Here is a 19182-nt window from a genome sequence, read left to right as displayed (position 1 = left end):
CCACCCGAGCCGTGAGGCGGGGCTTTTTCAACTTGGTCATGGTTCCTCGGAGGTGGCATGCTTGAGCGACGAGGTGCCGGAGAGGGGTTACGGTATTTGTCGGCACCTTTGTACATGGAGCCCTTTACTTTGTCCCTCGGAGTGGAGGACACCGGAATAGGATCCTTGTAGTTCCTGGCTTCTCTCCTTCGGTGTTCCGAAGATCCAGTCTGTGAGTGGTTATCCTTTGGATCCGGCTTTTTTGCACTGGATAGGTAAGCGTAGGAGTTATAAGCGAGCTTCCGGGAAGTATCTTCCTTTTGCTGCAGATCCAGTACTTTGGATAGGATGTACCTGGCCTTGTCTACTACCGCTGGATCATCGTACTCGTCAAAGAGGTGTTTTGCCAGCACTAGATTGTCATTCGGTGTTGCCATCACCTCCTGCCTGTTCTTGTCTACATACCAGTCGGGGTTTTTTTTTGCGCTTGGGCCGGGTGGTTTCAAAGTTGAGGTTACGAGGGGTGATATTATCACTACGCCTCTTCTTCTTTTGCTTTTGTACTTCCTTGTATTCGGCCATGAGCTTCTTCTAAAATTCTTCGGCTGATTTGTAAGCTAAGAGAGATTTTTTTGTAGCTTCATGGTTTCCTTTGAGGCTTTCTTGATTTTCTTGGCTTCCGTGAGGAGTTCCTCATGCATGCCATTGAGCCTGGTTACCTCCCTTACACGATCTAGCGTGATGGGTGTGACCAGGAGATCTTCGTATCTGTCAGGATCACCGCGAAGTCGTGCATGGGTGCTTGCGGTTCATGGTGGGAACACATCTTTTTGCGGTGGAAACTGGTTCGGTGGTGGTGGAGGGTTGTTCTGTCTAGCTTCATCCATGATCTCATCTTCCTGGCCCTCTGCTTGCTCCACTTCCGGGTTGGGCGACATGTTGGCGGTTCCTTCCCTAGCAAGCTCTGTCATGGTCGCGAAGACCTGTTGGGCGGTCAGGGTTGGTCAACGGTCTCCACTTCTTCGTCGTACTCATTCATGGCTGCCTCATACTCCTGTGAATTCATTGGCAAAATGTCGTCGAGTCTAGGGCTGAGAGCATCCAAAATAGATTTGTCTCTACAATAGGCTCGTCGGATCCTGCGTTCCCTTCGGGAGCAGATCCGGACGTAGATCCGGTCTAGTTGACGAAGTGACACCTTTGCTTCTCTAACACCCGGGAAACTCAGGCGAATCTGCATTGGTCTTTCACCGTCATGTTCACCGCATGCGTAGGGGTGGTTGTGTGGGCCATGAGTTTTTATGATCTGAGGCAGATCTAGCCCAAGGTGGGTCCTACCCAAATCGATCTTTCGCGAACGTATCCATCTCAATGGCGGTCTGTGTGGGGTTTGATCCGGCAAACCTAGTGGAGCTACTAGTTTCGCCGATGAAGATGTGAATTCCGCCAAAGGATATGACGAAGCAGTGGACGGCGTTCTCCTTAGCCGGAATCGAACACTCGTAGTTGGGGATGATGGGGATGTTGCCGATGTAGAGGACGCGCTTAACGGAGACGGTGTTGTCGATTCCTACGAAGGTGGATCCCACCCGGATCCGGCCTCCAAACGCCACTCGCCTCACGGTGGGAGCCAACTGTCATTGTGTATTCGACGGTACTCTGGTGAGTGGATCCTTGCGGATGGGAGAGAGAGAGGGAGCCATAGAGCGAGGAGTCACTGGGATGGGGTCACACGAGATATCCAGCTTCAGGTCTCGCAATGGTGGAGAAATCCAACGTGATGTTATAATTCACTATAAGGCAAGAGGTGTGCGATTACAATGAGTTGTGTTGTTTTGCCCCAAGGGCTCCCAGGATCCGGCTTATAAAGGCTCCGGGTCTAGGGTTACAAGGGTACATATCCTATGGATACAACTATGCTAAGTGTTCCTTGTCGTGCACGTCACGAATCTGACCAACCTTCACCATGGGCTAGATATGGTAGCTTGTCTCCGGAGCGGATCCTACCTTCGCTATTTTCCGGCAACTGGGCCACCCGATTGGGCCATATGCCTCACCACCATACGTGGGCCACCCGGTCTTACCAGAATCAAGGCCCGGCCGTGGTATACCTAGTTAGCATATCCACGACATAGATTCACGGTAGATGACATGTCTAGCAAATCTACTAGGGTTAGGGTTCCATCGAATTACTATTGAGGGTGTGATTATATTTGTGACATGCATACTATTCTTATTCTTCCTAGTGTTTCAACTTATTTGTGCAATGCTTTCTTGGTTCACCATGACCTCGTAGTTCGATTGTGTAAGGGTATATTGCCCCTATGTGTGGTTTTGGTAATTAATGACAACCCCTATGGACTAATGTTTTCATTGAGTTTATATGAAGGAATATTCCATAGGTACTACTTGTATTCCATGTGTTGGATTCAAGTATGGATGCCATGAAGATAAAGATACACCTTGTGTATTGGCATCAAGATCATCGATTTGAAGATATATGTGATATGATCAAGAAGAAGAAATGAAGATGGAGTTCTTTTGTGGAACTCAATATTAGCCATACTCTATCTTATGTGATAAGCAATGGATGATCAAGATCTTGAGAGCTTGATTCCAAGTGAAGAATTCTTTATATACATCTCAAGATAGTATGATAGAGTATGAGAAGATACAAGGTTGAGACGGGCAAGTTCAAGATGAGCATCTCAAGTGAATCACATGCTTGAAGCTTGCCGTCCATTTGGTGATAATGGACATGTGAAGATGTGCATCAATAGAGCTTTCCCATCATGGTGTATGGGGGAGCATTTGTGAGTCTACACGAAGCGACGATGATCAAGTGAGGCATTCGGCTTGAGTGGAGCGTGAAGAGCTATCATCAAGATCAAGCGGGATGCGCAAGGCAAAGGTATGACCTTGATAGGTTTTCCTTTTACCGGTCTCAAGGTGGTTGATAGGAGACCGGATTATAGGATAGATAGCCGCACTATTAAGAGGGGCTTTCGGTTGGGTAACTTGATCACATCGTCTTAGGGAGCTCAATCCTTTGCATACTTTGCATATCCTTATTGCTTCTTGGTGTTTCTCTATGTGAGGTTCTTGAGCTTGTTTCTAGCTTTACAACAAGCACAAGTTCATCGAAAACGGAATCCGCATGCATCTTCTATTGCGTTTTCGAGTTTGGACGTCTTCACCGTTTCTTGACGGTGGGAGAATCCCTCTCTAAAATCATCTAAAATGTTCTGTGAGGAGTCTCCATATTCGGAGTTGGGGTTCTATTCGTCGTTATCTTTCCAACAAAATTGGTTTCATGTCAATCGGAGTTCGGTAGCATTAGTTATTAAATAAAAAGGGAAAAGAGTAAAATAAGAAAAGGAAAAGAAAAAGAAAAAAGGGGGGCTGCTGGCCGGCCGACCGGCCTGACCGGCCCACACGCCGGTCCACCCGGCCGAAACCGGCCCGGGCGCTGACGCCGGCCGGGCGTCTTACTGTGGCGCCCCCGACCTGGTCCGGCCTAGAGCCCGGTCGCCGACCGGCCCACCCGGCGCCTCCCCCGGCCCATCCGGACACCCCGTCGGCCCGCGCACCTGAGCGCCCCCGCGCAATCTGCCGCCCCAGCTGGGCCTTCCCTCCCATCGTGCGGCCCACCCGCTACTTCCGGCCTGCGGTCCGATCCGGCCGGGCTGTTGACCGGCCTGTCCGGCTGGGCCGCCGGCTGGGCACTATTCTGGCCAGATTTTCTGCGATTCTCTTTGTCTTTTTCTCCCCAACGGTTATTTCTTCCTCCTAACTATAAATAGCCTTCTCCCACCTTGAGTTGAGGGAGTTCTTTCTATTCTCTCTCCTCCATTGTTGCATTTGAAGAACTTGCTCTCTCTCTTGTCTCCCCCCCATGATTCTTGCTCATTCTTGAGGGATCTAAGAGAGGAGATCTAGATCTACACTTCCACCAATCCATTTCTCCTCTAAGTGAGGGGAACTCTTGGGATCTAGATCTTGGAGTCTTTTGTTTACTTTCCCCATTGTTCTTCCTCTCCAATCTTATCTTAGCATTTGTTGCTTGGGTGGGATTTGAGTGTGAAGGACTTGAACACCTCTAGTGTTCTTGCTTTGCATTATTGCATAGTGTTGAGCTCTCCACCACGATTAGTTCGAGTGAGAGACCGTGAGATTGTTACTCTTGGAGGGAGACCTCCTAGTTGGCTTGGTTGGTGCCCCGGTGATCTCTTCGTGGAAGATTGTGAAGGGGCCCGGGCTTCTCCTTCGTGGAGCTTGTGAAGTGGTTGTGGAGCTTGCCATCTCCGGAGCGGAGAAAAAGCTAACCATAAGGAAAGGGCCATTATCCTTCGTGGGTGTGGTTCGGAGAATAGGGTGAGCCTTCGTGGCGCGGGGAATCCTTCGTGGGACCTCCACTCCTCCAAACATGACGTACCTTCTTGCAAAAGAAGGGAACACGGGAATACATCCTTGTCTCCGCGTGCCTCGGTTATTTCTATACCCGAGCTCTCTTTCCTTGTGATAGTCATCGTGCTTGAAGTACATATATCTTGCTATCACTTGTGCTACATATATCTTGTGCCTATCTTGCTTAGCTCTAGTTGCTATTGTTACACTTAGTTGAGCTTAGCATATTTATGGTTTGTGCTTGTAAACTAAACGATAGTTTAATTCCGCATTCTTACAAGAAAAAATCCGTAAGAGTTTTTAATTGCCTATTCACCCCCCCCCCCTCTAGGCGACATCTCGATCTTTCAGATTGTGAGTCGGATCTGTTTACTTTGAGTATTATGTCGATCAATAGAACTAAGACACTGCGTAGATTAATGGGGTAATGCACATTTAACAAGTGGTCTCAATCAACTTACCAAATTGGTTGTGCATGGCATTGTTGAATGTTCAATTATCTCATAGACCTTTTGTTGCTATAGTACCTGATTCATAGGCAGCACTTATGAGGTATATGTTTCATTCATTGTGTTATTCATATATTAGGAGGTATCCATGAGATGGTGTAACCGAAATTAGAGTTATGTGCATAGAAAAGTGTGCATTTCTCTTGTTTTGCTCATCGCTCTGGATCTTGTGTTCATATATGAGGCCTATTTTTTATTTCGTGTTCCAGGCCGATGATTAAAATGTGGCCCAAATCTTGGCATAGAGTTATTGAACCATGTACATTGTGCTAATAGTGATAGTTAGCAATGTACTATGTTTGTTGACCCCATCTCTAAGATTTATGTGTCCAATGACTTTATGAGGCCCTAACTATTCTTTAGCTATTGTGATGAGCCAATGATTATAATATAGCCACATATTGGTGGCATAATATATATTCTGACCTTGAGCATTGTATAATTACTCATGGATGCACATAACACTTGGTCAAAAATAATCGTTCGTGCTGCTAGATGATTAACATGAGGCACATTGTTCGATAGTTTCTTCTCCTAGCTGTTCATATTTGTGCTTCATGTGCTTCTTGGCAAGTGATTGAATATGTCAACCTAATAACACCACAATTGTAATATTCAACCTTATACATTGCACAAACACTCCTCCTTGTGTATTGTCCTAGGTTGAATAGCAATAATTGTGGTGCTCACTATGATTTATATTATGAAGTTTTATACGTTTGCTTAATTGTATGAGGCGTTCTTTGTTCTTTGTTCTTTGGCCAATGATTAAAATGTGGCGCAATGCAAGGCAAGGGATTCTCCTTAAACCTAGTCCTATGTGCAAGCACGTTACTTCTACACTACACTTGGTTTGGGAATAATCCCTTTGCTTTCTGTGTCAACCTATATATGAGGCGTTCTTTATTCTTTCTTGTTGTGGGTCTATGATGTGGGCAGATATTAATTCGTACTCATAGGTTGTAGCCACTGGAACCAGATGATCTGCATACACACATTTCTTGTGCAATTTTTCTAGTTTTAGTAGCCCCAGCTCTACCAACGTATGTGCACTGTGTGTGAGGCTTTTTTCTTTCTTCCGCGGGCTAAGATCAACCTAGACGCACCTACGGAGGTTTCCAGCAAGGGTTCTACCAAGAGGCCTCATGGAAGGCCGTCTAATGGCCACTTCCACGATGAGGTGGGTCCGCACCACTTCATTCGGATCAGCTTTGAGCAGGCCTTGTGCATGCTCCCAATCCCTACGAAGTTCGAGGAATGGTTTGGACCCATGACCCATCCCTAAAAAGATCACCGTACTCACCAACATTGCGTGCACCTAGAGGATGACTACCAAGTTCGAGGGCAATAAGGTCATAATCGATCAGGGGTAAGCAGACTTTGTCATTGCCCATAACCTGAGGGTTGGCCACTTCCTCACCTTCCACAAGGAAGCCTCGTGCATCTACAGAGTGTTCACCTTCGACTACACAGACTGAGGTCATGACCAAATGCCCCGGACCATGGAGATGCCACCAGGTAGGTCATGGAAGAAGAAAAGGCTTGAAGTTGTCTTGGTAGTGTCGATGAACTATGGTCATGTAAGCTATGTCTGATATTTGCTAGTGTCTGGACCGTGTCTGAACATTTCATTTGCCGTGTCGATCGCCTGATCTTAACTACCATATCGTGTGAATCTTGTGGTGGTTAGCATGTCTGAATTGTAATATTCATTTCCTTGTGTGTTATTCATCAATGAATAGTAACCTCACTACACAAGAGAAGAGGTTCGTGGACTCAGTTTTGGGGTGACAACCAAACATCGGGCTCGTGGTTTTGGGCTGCTCCATAGATTTCAAACTGGCAACCAAATACCCTCAGTGGTTGTTTGGATAAAAGTTTTTGGCTCGAGTTTTAGTAAACCGGATTTTAGGAGAAATTTTAGGAAAACTGGCTTTACGTTGTTGTTTTGTTAAAACGGGATTACAGTATACCTGTTTGGTTGAAAACTGCTTTACCTGGTCTAGGCACTGGCGACCCGGCCAATGGAAAGCCCCCATGGCGAACCTGCTCTCGGTGTCCAACCAGCTGCGGTTGGCCCTTCTGCTGCTTTTTTTTCGAAAGGTCCAGCTTAAACTGGCTCCATATATTAGCAGATAGCAATGATTTACAGGGTTGCCCTAAGGCCAGGAATAATCAAAGAGGAATAAGAAAAAAGCCAAGCGGCAAAGGAAAACGGCTAGCTCAAGTTGGTTCCCATAACAGCTTATGCAGTGCCTTGGCCCCTGCGAACGCCCATTCCTGCGCCTCGTCCTTGATAAATGAGAACATCTGCTGGGAGGAGTTCTGCTTATCAGAAAACCCTGTGGTTGCGCTTGCGCCATATGTTCCAGCATGCAAGGATGAAGAGAGAGCTGACGCCCTTCCTGTGTTCCGGCTTCGTGGCTTTCAGCCATCTGTGCCTGAAATTCGAAATTGTGCAGATTCCACTCTGCACCGTGAGGTTGCCGCTGTCGCAGCTAGGCCAGGCCGCCAACTTGCCCCAGAGCTGGCGGGAGCAGGGGCACTCAACGATCAAGTGCTGAGAAGAGAAGTCTCGAGGCTGCGCATGCACAAAGGGCAGAAGTAGTCGATGGGCCACTCACGACGCTGAAGACGGTCGGCGCACCAAAGGCAGACCTGAAAGAGAAGCCACGCGAAGAATTTGTGCTTCGGAGGAGCCCAAGTTCTCCAAACATTGTGCCTGAGCTGAGCGAAGAACGCACACGGCCCAAGCTTGTACGCCGACTTCGCTAAATATTGGTCGTCCGACGTGAGGATCCAGGTGATGGAACCGGGCGATCCGGGCTGTAGCTCAATGGCAGCTAGAGCGATCATTCTCCAAGCTTGCAGGAATTCCTGGAGGATTGGTGTCCGGAGATCGGCCACCCATTTGTTGTCCTGAAGGGCTTGGGCAACCGAGCGCCATTTGCGCCGAGAGTGAGCATACAAAAGAGGGAAGGAGTGGTGGAGGGGGGCGTCGCCGAGCCAGGTAGATTCCCAGAACGTGGCCTTGATGCCGTCCCCGATGCGCACCCACGTGGCAACCGCGAAGATGTCTAGATCCAAGCAGTTGTAGGGCGTCGCCATCCCCACCCAGGGGGGTTGGGTTCAGTCCACTTGAACCAGAGCCAACGCAGCCGAAGGGCACGACCGAAGAGCGTGAGGTTTGGCGGACCCAAGCCACCATGCTCCAGTGGTGAACAGACCTTGGACCAAGAAATCTTGCATTTGCCTCCGGCCGGGTTGTTCTCCTCTGCTCCCTAGGTGAAAGGCCGGCGAATTTTGTTGAAGGCAGTGAAAAATCTTTTTGGAAGCTTTAGAGCAATTAGCGCAAAGATTGGCAAGGCGCTGAGCACGGACACGGACAGGGCGTAGCATCCTCCAGCGTTGATCCATTTGCCGCTCCAGCCTGCTAGCTTTCCCAGGATGAGCTGCAGATGGGCGAACGACAACTTTCCCAGGAAGAGGGGAAGCCCCAAATATTTTATTGGGAATTGGGCGGGATCGCCATTGAAGGGGCAAGAATGTCGTCGAGGTCGAGCTGCTCACGCCTGATGGGTGTGATGGAGCACATGGTGATGTTGATTTTTAGCCCTGTGGCTTCACCAAACGCATGAAGAATGTGCAGCAGCAGCTGGAGCTCGTCTCTCACAGGGTTCAACAAAACTATTGCATCGTCGGTGTAGAAACTAGCTCTGAGTGAGGCCTCACGTGGCGGGAGAGGGGAGAGGCCGCCAAGCTCGGTCGCTCGCTGCAGAATCCGATGTAGAGGATCAACGGCTAGAATGAACAAAAGCGGTGACAAGGGGTCACCCTGCCGCAGGCCGTGGCAATGGCCGAACGACAAGCCTTCAGAGCCATTGAGGATAACTGAAGACGACGCCGTAGACAAGAGCAAGGAAATCCAGTCCCTCCATCTCGTAGGGAAACCGAGATGTTGCATCAGCTCAGGCAGATATTCCCAAGAGACGGAATCGTAGGCCTTGGAAAAATCCAACTTGAGGAAAAGGGAGGGTTTCTTCTTGCGGTGAAGCGCACGTGCGAGGTTACTGACGAAGAGGTAGTTGTCGTGGATGCATATCAGGCCACCATTAGTGGGGTGATCCTCCGTGCCAACACCTTGGAAAAGAGCTTGGCGAAGGAGTGGATGAAACTAATCGGACCGAAGTCATTGACGGAGAGCGTCTGGTCTTTTTTGGGCAGAAGGCAAATGAAGGCCGAATTCAGTGCTGCGAAGTTGCCGCCGGCCAGCCGGAACAAGTGGTTGAACGCTGCCAAAATATCCCACTTGATCGTCGCCCAACACTTTCGGTAGAAGGTGCCCGTAAAGCCGTCGGGGCCAGGTGCCTTCTCCGCTGGAGAGGCCTTGACAGCTTCCCAAATCTCACCCAAGGAGAACGGGTTGTCAATGCCAGCCGCAGGTAGGGAAGGCATGCCGAGGCCTTGCCACAAGATAGAGCATTGCCTTGTGACAGTGGTGTCGAGCGCGTCAGCAAAGTGCTCATGGAGGGCCTGCGCCTTGTCATCATGGGTGACATGAATGCCACCGGCTGAAGAGAATTGGTGGACGAAGTTTCTTCGACGGTGCGCGTTTATTTTGACGTGCAAGAATGTGGTATTGGCGTCGCCTTCCTTGAGCCAAACCTGCCTGGAATGTTGCCGTCGGCGTGCTCTGTCGACATCCGCAAGGCCGGGGATCCTCACCTTGAGAGCCTTTCTGATGTGGAATTAGATGACGTGAGAGGGCGCTAGTCCTGGGCCTCGTCCAGTTATTAACACTATCTCGGTGGCGAGGTGCAGCTGAACGCATGTGTCGCTGAATAGCTCCTTGCTCCAGCGGCGAAGTGCTCGGCTAGTGCGACCAAGCTTGATACGGAGTCGCAACAAAGGATTGCGAGAGGCCACATGCGCATGCTAGGCTGTGGTCACCATATCGTCGAAACCTTCATGGCGAGGCCAGAAGTTTTTGAACCAGAACCGAGCCTTACGCGGAGGCGTGCATATGGAAGCAAGGAGCAACGGGCATTGGTCAGAATGGGAAGTGGAGACTGGAGAGAGCCTGGACCGAGCAGGGAGAGAAGAAGCTATCCCAAGAGGCGTTGGAGAAGATACGATCCAAATTGACTAGCGTTGGCGTTTCCCGCTCTGCTGCTTTCATGGCCACTGGCCACAACATGCTTGTTAGCAGATGCCTTGCTCTGCAGCCTCGCCACACTAGGACCATTCTTCCCATTCTACGTTCCGTTTATTCTTCTTGATCTATGGGTGAACACATGAATCATTGGATCAACGAGGCTCTCATGGGGTTCTTGTGCTGAGCAGCTGTCTTCTCCTTCCTCCATTGGCTCAGAGCTACTGCAGCGTCATGTGGTGAACACGGTTCTTTAACGGTAGCGGCCGCCACCAACGTAGCCGTGAGCCCGTGAGATTCTAGTCTGGACTCGCTTCTGAGAACGAAGATCATATACTGTTCACGGGGAACAGAGTTCTTGTAAAAACAACTATAAAACGCGGAATTGCAGATCTACAGAAAAGTAGTTTTTCTAATCCATAGATTAGTTAGACTATCCAAACTGTGTTTTCCTTAAACTCAGGGTGAAATCCGTTTTCGTTAAACTAGTTCTCTAAAAACATAGTAACCAAACAACCCCTCAGTGAGCTTAAATAAAATCCCTTCACGAGCAACCAAACAGATAGCCAGTTTAACACTTGTTCCTGTTGTGAGTAATCGGGAGAGAATCGAGCGAGAGAGAGACAATGAATGAATCAACTGTGTTTATTCCATTGATGAACAACTATTTATACAAGGTGAAACGTCGCCTTTACAAACCGACATATCGAGGAGGAGGCGTTTCGGGATCAACCGTCGGGGACGGTTTCTACTCGTGGGAGCACCGTGACGGTTGCCGAAGCAACCGCACAGGATATTACATAGGGAGGATTATCCCTTTAATTATTGAACTAATTAAATCCTAACACTCCCCCTAATCCTTCCTTGTACTTGCGATTGAACATCCTTGGAATAATCTTCTCCAAAAACCCTGTGGGAAAAATGTGAGAAGTAGTGTAGGATATGCTGGTAAAACTCCTTCAAACCCTGTGGGAAAATAAGGAGAAAATGATCCAACATATAATGATTATTGCCTCCATTAACTCAACATGAAGTATATCCATAGAATTTAGAGGGCAATAAATATGTCGTGTATACTTCCCTAAAAACCCCGGTGGGGAAAAAAGAAAGTATGACATATAATCTTGTGTTGATATTACCTCATTAAAAACCTTAATGAGAACCTGGAAAGTAAACTCATAAAGGAAAAAGAGTGTAATATGACGCTTTGAACAGGAATAGTTCAGGAAGATACTCCCCCTGACTCTTGCAAATCCTGAAGTCGTCGCATACCAATTCCATGAATATATTTCTGGAACGTTGAAGTTGGTAGAGACTTTGTGAATAGATCAGCGAGGTTATCGCATGATTTGACTTGCAAGATGTTTATTTCCCCACCCTTTTGGAGTTCATGGGGATAAAACAACTTAGGGGCAATATGCTTAGTGATATTGCTCTTGGCGTATCTTGTTTGCATCTGTGCAACACAAGCTGCATTATCTTCGTAGATAATGGTAGGTGATTCGATAGAACCAATTCCACATGATTGTTGTATGTGGTTTATCATCCTGCGAAGCCACACACATTCGCGTGATGCCTCATATAATGCGATTATTTCACAATGATTGGTGGATGTTGCAACTAGAGTCTGTTTCGAAGACTTCTATGATATTGCAGTTCCACCATGTAGGAACACAAAGGCGGTTTGTGATCTGGCATTATGGGGATCAGATAAATAGCCAGCATCTGTGTATCCAATTATATTGGTGTCCAGATTTCTCTGAAACTGAAAGAATAGGCCAAGATCCTTTGTGCCTTGGAGATATATAAAGACATTCTTTACTCCCGACCAATGACGTTTGGTAGGGGCTGCGCTGTGTCTAGCAAGTAGATTCACTGCAAATGCAAGGTCAGGTCTCGTACAATTTGCAAGATACATAAGCGCTCCAATGACACTGAGATATGGAACCTCACTGAATTGATTTCTTATTTTGCAAGAAATTTAAAATCTCAATTGCAATAGATGTAATTAATCTCAACACCGTGACAAACGTGGAAATATATTACAACAACATCTGGAATACAACTGTACTCAACAGAAAACAGTACTGGATACATGTACTGAATTAAACAGGTCTAAACAGGAATAAATTACTGCTAGAACCAAATAGGCAACCTAGGGATACGCACAAGCCCTGTGAACTGGGACGGAGGGAGTAACAGATTAGTTTGCTAATAAATTGAAGGCGATTTGCACAAAAATAACCCAAAAGTGAAAGAAAAGCACAGACTGACCCTCCGGCGAAACTATTTCACCCATCTAACCCTTTTGTGTGGCGCCCCACACATCGGCGCCACACATGCCAGTGTGGCGCCCCTCCTGCCGGCGCCACACACCCAGCCGACATGACGCCCTCGACGCTGAGCTGGTGCGCCCATCCGACGTGGCAGCATGTGTGGCGCCCCTCCCATCGGCGCCACACATGCCCTTACAATTGCTCAAAACATACTGTGAGACAATTCGTCTGGGACTTAGCCGTTTTGCGAGCCTCTACGTGTGGCGCCGATGCCACGGGCGCCACAGCAGCATGTGTGGCGCCGATGCCACGGGCGCCACACAAAGAGCATCGCCAAAACGGTTAAGGACTTATCGTCCGGAGCCCCTGGATGTTTTCGACCCAATAGTTGATATAGGTTGGCATGTGTGGCGCCGATGCCGTGGGCGCCACACGGTGCGGTGTGGCGCCACCGTGAAGGGCGCCACACACCGACTTGTGTTAGAAACCTGAAAAATCCTACCAAACTCCAACAGTTTTCATTGGACACGAGCAAGTACCAATCTCGGAACATACACAACAAGTAGCAATCTCAGAAGATGTAGTCTACATCGTAGCAAGTAAATTCAAACAACAAGTAGCATTACAAACATTGTTCGAAATGACATAGGGTTCACAATTCGATACTTATGAAGATATAGTTCACAACAACACGGAGCACATCCTAGTGTCGTCCTCGACGTGTCGTCCTCACTGGCTGCTTCCGGACGGCCATCCTCTTCGTCCGCTGCCGTGGCTCTTGTTGATGCTGCTCCTGCTGCTCCTCCTGCTCCTCCTCCTCTGAAGAGAACGGCTCGTCGTTCCTCATCCTCGACAAAGATGATCTCCGCACCGGCCTCTAATCCTCCTCAATGACAACCTTCTTTCCTCGGTTGACATAATCTTCCGGAGTGTACCGTTTTGGAGCATTGCCCCTTGGCTTCAACTGGTAAGCTGACCGTGGGGCTTGCTTGGAGGTATGCTTTGGAGGTATGCTTTGACTCAGAATCAAGTCGTCATCAGGAGGAATCTTCACAAACATGAACACATGAGATTACAAAAGTTGAAATTAGTAAGAACATGTTTGACAGCAACAAAATAGTCCATACCTGCGGTTCTTCAGAAGAGGAGGACGTAGGGATTTCGCCTTCGCGGCAACCTAGCAAGTTCGCTAACCGCCGCATCTTTCGTGCAGTGTTCTGCGTCATGAAACTCACGGTTACAAAGCCACCAGAACATAATAGCGTACATTCAAAGTTGGTGATCATACCTTAATGAAATGCCGCAACGGTCCGACAGGCTTTTCTTCTCTCCCGCTCTGGTCCCATATAATCTCGCACTCGTCAGCTGTTTTTTGGATCTCCGACCGCTGTAACAAACATAGCATACACAATTTAAGCGAGCACATGGCAATCTAGATGATGTACTATTTAGTGAGAGAATCCATTACCACGAAGTTCAGCTCGGAAGCAATAGAAGTCGATCTCCCTCTGCGAGCATAGGTGTCGTGCTGGCTTTGCGCAACCTCATCGAACTCGATGGGGTCGTCCAAGATGTAGTCAGCATACGCGCGCTTCACTAACTCGATACGCGTGTTTTCATGGAATCATTGGAGGTAGTTGTTGAAAGCGGCCAAGCCGTGAGGCACAATCTCCAGAGGGCCAGCAGTCCGTGTCGCTTCCAAACAGTGTTGGAACGCTGCGATGTGGCCGCTATGGTGGACTGGCCAATTTGTGATCTTCCTCTCGCCGCTGCCTATCAAGCCTGCAAGAATCAAGAAGTTAGATTCTACGTCTTCTATCGAGGAATCTTTCGTCGCATGATTCCAGAAGTTTACCTATGAAGCGCCTTGTCCGTGTCTTGCCACCGAGGTGGGCACTCCGATACAGCCCAAACTGTCTCATCACTCAGTGCGGCCGGTGGTGTTCAACAAGCCACATGCATATGAGTGGGCAGCGCATCCGCCGAACGGCGCCTCCTCCGTGCACTTGCGGTTGAGGTCAGCCATCCCCGCGCCAATACGGTAGTAGGTACCATATGGCTCCCATTCCACCCGCACCATACAAATATTTCAGAATTTAGAACATGCCGGTAGAATCAATGAAAACTAGGATTGCAAGAGAGTGATCGGTTACTCGCTCGGCGGTAAGAGTGTCCAACTCCGCGATGTACTCGCCTCGTACATGACCATTGGATCGCTTGTCATCTCCGAGACATTGTCCCAAAGGTATGCCCAAGTTGGCTCCCGATCAGGGTTCTCATGGTGATGAGGCCATGGCCTCTCGTTGAGTACCCTAGGCCGCCCAACTGATATGCGGTCCCAGCTCCATACGGAAAGTAGGAGCAAGCATCCACCAATACCGCCGCTCCCAGTCCTACGACAAGCTTCGTCCAACTGCGTACATAAGACATTTGGTTACTTCTTTGTCTAGCACACTACTATAGGAAAATAGTACATAGAACAAGTCATCACCTGCCGGTAGAGGTAGGCAAGTGCCGCTGTTCCTCAACTCCACCGGTTGTCCAACACAGTAAGCGCCTTCAGCCAACACCAATGGGCCGGCTTCCCCCATCGTCAGGAAAGAGAGTCCTCGAAATCATGTACCATAAGTACACGCGGGCGTACGTCCTCCGAGTGTCCTCGTTGGCCCCTTCCGGGCATTGTGCAAAGTTAGTCCTGATCCAAGAGAAAGACGCGCCGGCGGGAACTCTCTCCTTTGGATTTGCTCGGCGCCGGAGGAGCCCTGCCAATAAGGTCCTCCATCTGTCCGTGCCACCCATCAGAAGCTGTGTTCATACACAGTGGCTCGCCCTGAATAGGTAGTCCAAGGATCATGGAAACATCTTGGAGAGTAGGGGCCATCTCGCCGGCCCTCAAGTGGAAGGTGTGAGTCTCCGGCCTCCACAGGTCGACAAGGGCGGTGAGTGCAGAGGGGTTCATGTTCGGCCCCCCACGGCTTACAAGGGATATGAACGGCATAAGACCGGTAGGCTGGATGAACTCCGTGTACCTCTCGTCATACGGTATATCCATCGTGCCATGGTAACGAATCTTCAAAGGGTGAAGATCCGTTCCCTCTCCATCATATGAACAGCCCGGTGCTCCCTGTCGTACTCTTCATCCGGAAGCCACACCATCCTACATGTTTACACAACCATGTTATGAGTCATTCCACTAACAAAAATGAGCAACACATACATGAGAATATATCTAACTTTCGAATCACCTATACATCACACATACATGAGAGTTCATATCCAAATACATCACACATATGAATTTCGTAAGACATACCATTCCTAGGCACATAATAGACATATGTAAGACAATAGAATGCATTTGCTAAGGTCCAATTTTGCCTTTCACCACATACATACATATGTAAGACAATATATCTAACTTTCGAATCACCCATACGTACACACATTTGAATGCAACAAATTTGAATAGGCATTTGCTAGGCATATGTAACAAATTTGAATGCATTTGCTAGGCAAATATTAGACATTTCAACACATACATACATAGGATTTCAACACATACATGTAAAATTTCATATCTAGGGTTCCAACAAATCTTTGGTTCAAACACATATACTACAATGTAGATTCCACCAACATTGATTTCCATATCAATGGTTCATATCCAAATCCACCAACATAAATTTCCATGTCTAGGGTTCATACCCAAATCTACCAAATCCACCAATACTAGTGGATGAATCGGAGGTAATCGAAGGGGAATACCTTGAGGAATGGAGGAGGAAGGAGTTGGCCGGATAGATCTGACGATTCCTTGGTCGATTTGGTGGGGGGGGGGGCGAAGGGGAGGCGGGCGGCGGCGGCGGTTTCGTGGGAGCAGAGAAGAAAGAAGAGAAGATGAGGTCTGGTCGGGCTGGGGCGGGCGCGGGCGCGGGCGCCACACTTAAGTGGATGTGTGGCGCCCGTGGCATCGGCGCCACACATGCTACTGTGGCGCCCGTGGCATCGGCGCCACACGTAGAGGCTCGCAGAACGGCTAAATCCCAGACGAATTGTCTCACAGTATGTTTCTGGCAATTGTAAGGGCATGTGTGGCGCCGATGGGAGGGGCGCCACACATGCTGCCACGTCGGATGGGCGCACCAACTCAGCGTCGAGGGCGCCACGTCGGCTGGGTGTGTGGCGCCGGCAGGAGGGGCACCACACTGGCATGTGTGGGGCGCCACACAAAAGGATTAGATGGGTGAAATAGTTTCGCCGGAGGGTCAGTCTGTGCTTTTCTTTCACTTTTGGGTTATTTTTGTGCAAATCGCCCAAATTGAACTAGTACTGACGAAGCAATAAAGTAAGTTCCTAGTTAAATAGACAGAAAGTCTGCTGTTGTGCCGCATGCACATGGCACGTATGCACTCTGTTGGTCAGTGGTCAGTCGAAGAGATAAGGAGAGAGAGGAACAAGTCCCAGGCTCTCGATCCCCAATTCCTACACACTGAACCACGCGGAGAGCACGAGGCCTGCCATCCGCGTATGCAATCACCGGCGACGGGCAGAGGGACCAGGCGCTCCGTCGTCTTCCTCGGAGGAGGAACCACCAAGGAGGCCGTGGCTGGAAGCCACGCCGTTGGAGACTCCATTTGCGACGCCGTTCGTGAGCCCGAGCGCCGCAGGGTTCCATGTGCCGTAGCGGCGGCTCGACGGCGAGCTCGCCGCCGGGGCGCCAAGGGCCCTGAGACGGCGACGAGCCCCAGTGGGCGGTGAAGGCGGAGGGGTGGCCGGCGTCGGGGACGGCAGGCGCGGCGCGACGGCGTCGACATCGACAACCTGCGTGGTTGGAGGAGCCGTTCACGCCGGAGCCGAAGGTGAAGACGGAGGCCCCGGTTGGTGCGGAGACGAAGGCGAGCGCGTCGCCGTCGCGAACCTGCACGAGGGGGCGCGTCCGATGCGCGTGCCACCGTCAGCGACCTCGGGAGCGGCGCGCCGGCTTCTGCTTCAACAACCGCTCGGGTCGGAGGCTGCAGCGGTGCGTCGTGGATGGCGAAGTCGTACTGGTGCAGGGGGCATACTACCCGGCCATGCACCGGGCACCGAACGGCGGCGGCGGAGCAGACTAGCGCCGGGTCGATGTTCTCGTCGGCGTCAAGGCTTGGTGCGGCCGGACCGGCGAGAAGCCGGTCGGGCACGACGGGCCGGAGAGGCGCCGGCGGGCCGCACCGGGCCGGTTCGAGAGCCCGTTCCGGTGATGGCGACGGAAGTCCCGGCGGTTCCAACCTCCACGCCGGAAGCGGCGGAGGTCGTCGCGCACATGGCGCTGGAAGCGCCGGATTCCTCCCACACCATGGCGGCGGTGGCGAGCGACGAAGCGACGACCACGGCCGTCGGCGCGAAGGAGGCGAAGAAGCAGGTACATCGGAACTCGAAGGAGGCGAAGAAGCAGGTACATCGGAACTCGAGGCATGGTTCCGATTCTCACCTTTTCCCCTGTTCTTCTCCTCCTGTTCTTCTCGATCTCGAATCGCTCAGATGTAGAGCGTGCTGATAACGTGTTGTGAGTAATCGGGAGAGAATCGAGCGAGAGAGAGACAATGAATGAATCAACTATGTTTATTCCATTGATGAACAACTATTTATACAAGGTGAAACGTCGCCTTTATAAACCGACATATCGAGGAGGAGGCGTTTCGGGATCAACCGTCGGGGACGGTTTCTACTCGTGGGAGCACCGTGACGGTTGCCGAAGCAACCGCACAGGATATTACATAGGGAGGATTATCCCTTTAATTATTGAACTAATTAAATCCTAAAAGTTCCAAACGGAGAAATACTCAAGCTACCGAGGTGTACCATTTCCTTGTGTTATTTGTGTAACATGACATGGAAGGCTGTCGTGTCGTGCAAATTGGTAGCGTCAGTTGTTCCATGTTCTTCTTACCAGAAACTCGAAATGAAGTTCGGGCCAGAGCAAGCCAGTTTCGTAGAGAACGCTATTAAATGTCACTACAAAAAATTCTGAAAAACACAGCTCCGTGAAGCTGGGGTTCCAGAATGCTGCAGACGTCAGTTGGTTGATCAATAGTTTTCCCCTTGCATGACCAAATCCTAGACAGCAGCCAGACAACTACAACTGACTAGAAAACAGTTTATGTCATGACTTTTTGAGTTTTTTTGAAACAAACAAAATGCTAATATATACAATGCAAGTTGCAGACAATTACGACCCACAATTGATGGATAATACTGCTTTTCTCTGTTTTTGCAAATATGCACTGTTTTTTAAACAGAGCACTATGCAAAGGTGCAAACAATCATAGTACAGCATAGAAAGCACGCCTGACAAAAAAATAACAGGAGCGAACTAACAGAAACAAAGCAATATTCCTACGGAAAATTATGCCATCAAAACTATGTAATTTTAACCCAGCAGCTGACCCTTGTCCCAAAAACGTTGCAATATTCGCAAGCTCAACCCATCAACTCATCTGTCAGGTTCAAGCTACTCATCATACGCTTCAGATTCCCATGGAAGAATATGGATACAAGGCTGGCCTTTCAGTTTTGGAGTGCATAAGCACAAGGCCCCCTTGTATGGACCTTCCCAGCATAGTTGAGTAGATCAGCCAGATTAGTTGACGTTGATGTAGTTGAATTTCAAAGAGAGGCCCACCCACATGCATACAAATAATGCAGCTGCTAACAAGGGCCAACAAACCAGTCCCAAAGGATGGCAAAATCTACCATCAAACTGATAGACATCTCTAACCGTAAAAGCTGATTGCAATGGAAGATTTGCACCTCTACATGTCTACCATCAAACCGATAGACATCTCTAACTGTAAAAGCTGATTGCAAGGCAAGATTTGAA

The 19182-nt window shown here is 49.3% G+C and overlaps 1 long non-coding RNA gene across 1 annotated transcript; it reads left to right on the top strand.

The window, feature by feature from the left end:
• The first annotated feature begins 17638 nt into the window (after window positions 1-17638).
• On the top strand, window positions 17639-17914 carry LOC124698490. Its single transcript, XR_007000985.1, has 2 exons — window positions 17639-17724; window positions 17758-17914. It is a non-coding gene; the product is annotated as an uncharacterized LOC124698490 (long non-coding RNA).
• Window positions 17915-19182: the final 1268 nt, after the last annotated feature.

The sequence above is a fragment of the Lolium rigidum genome, chromosome 3, assembly GCF_022539505.1.
Source record: "Lolium rigidum isolate FL_2022 chromosome 3, APGP_CSIRO_Lrig_0.1, whole genome shotgun sequence".
Lineage (NCBI taxonomy): Eukaryota > Viridiplantae > Streptophyta > Magnoliopsida > Poales > Poaceae > Lolium > Lolium rigidum.
This window is presented reverse-complemented; position numbering and strand designations above follow the sequence as displayed.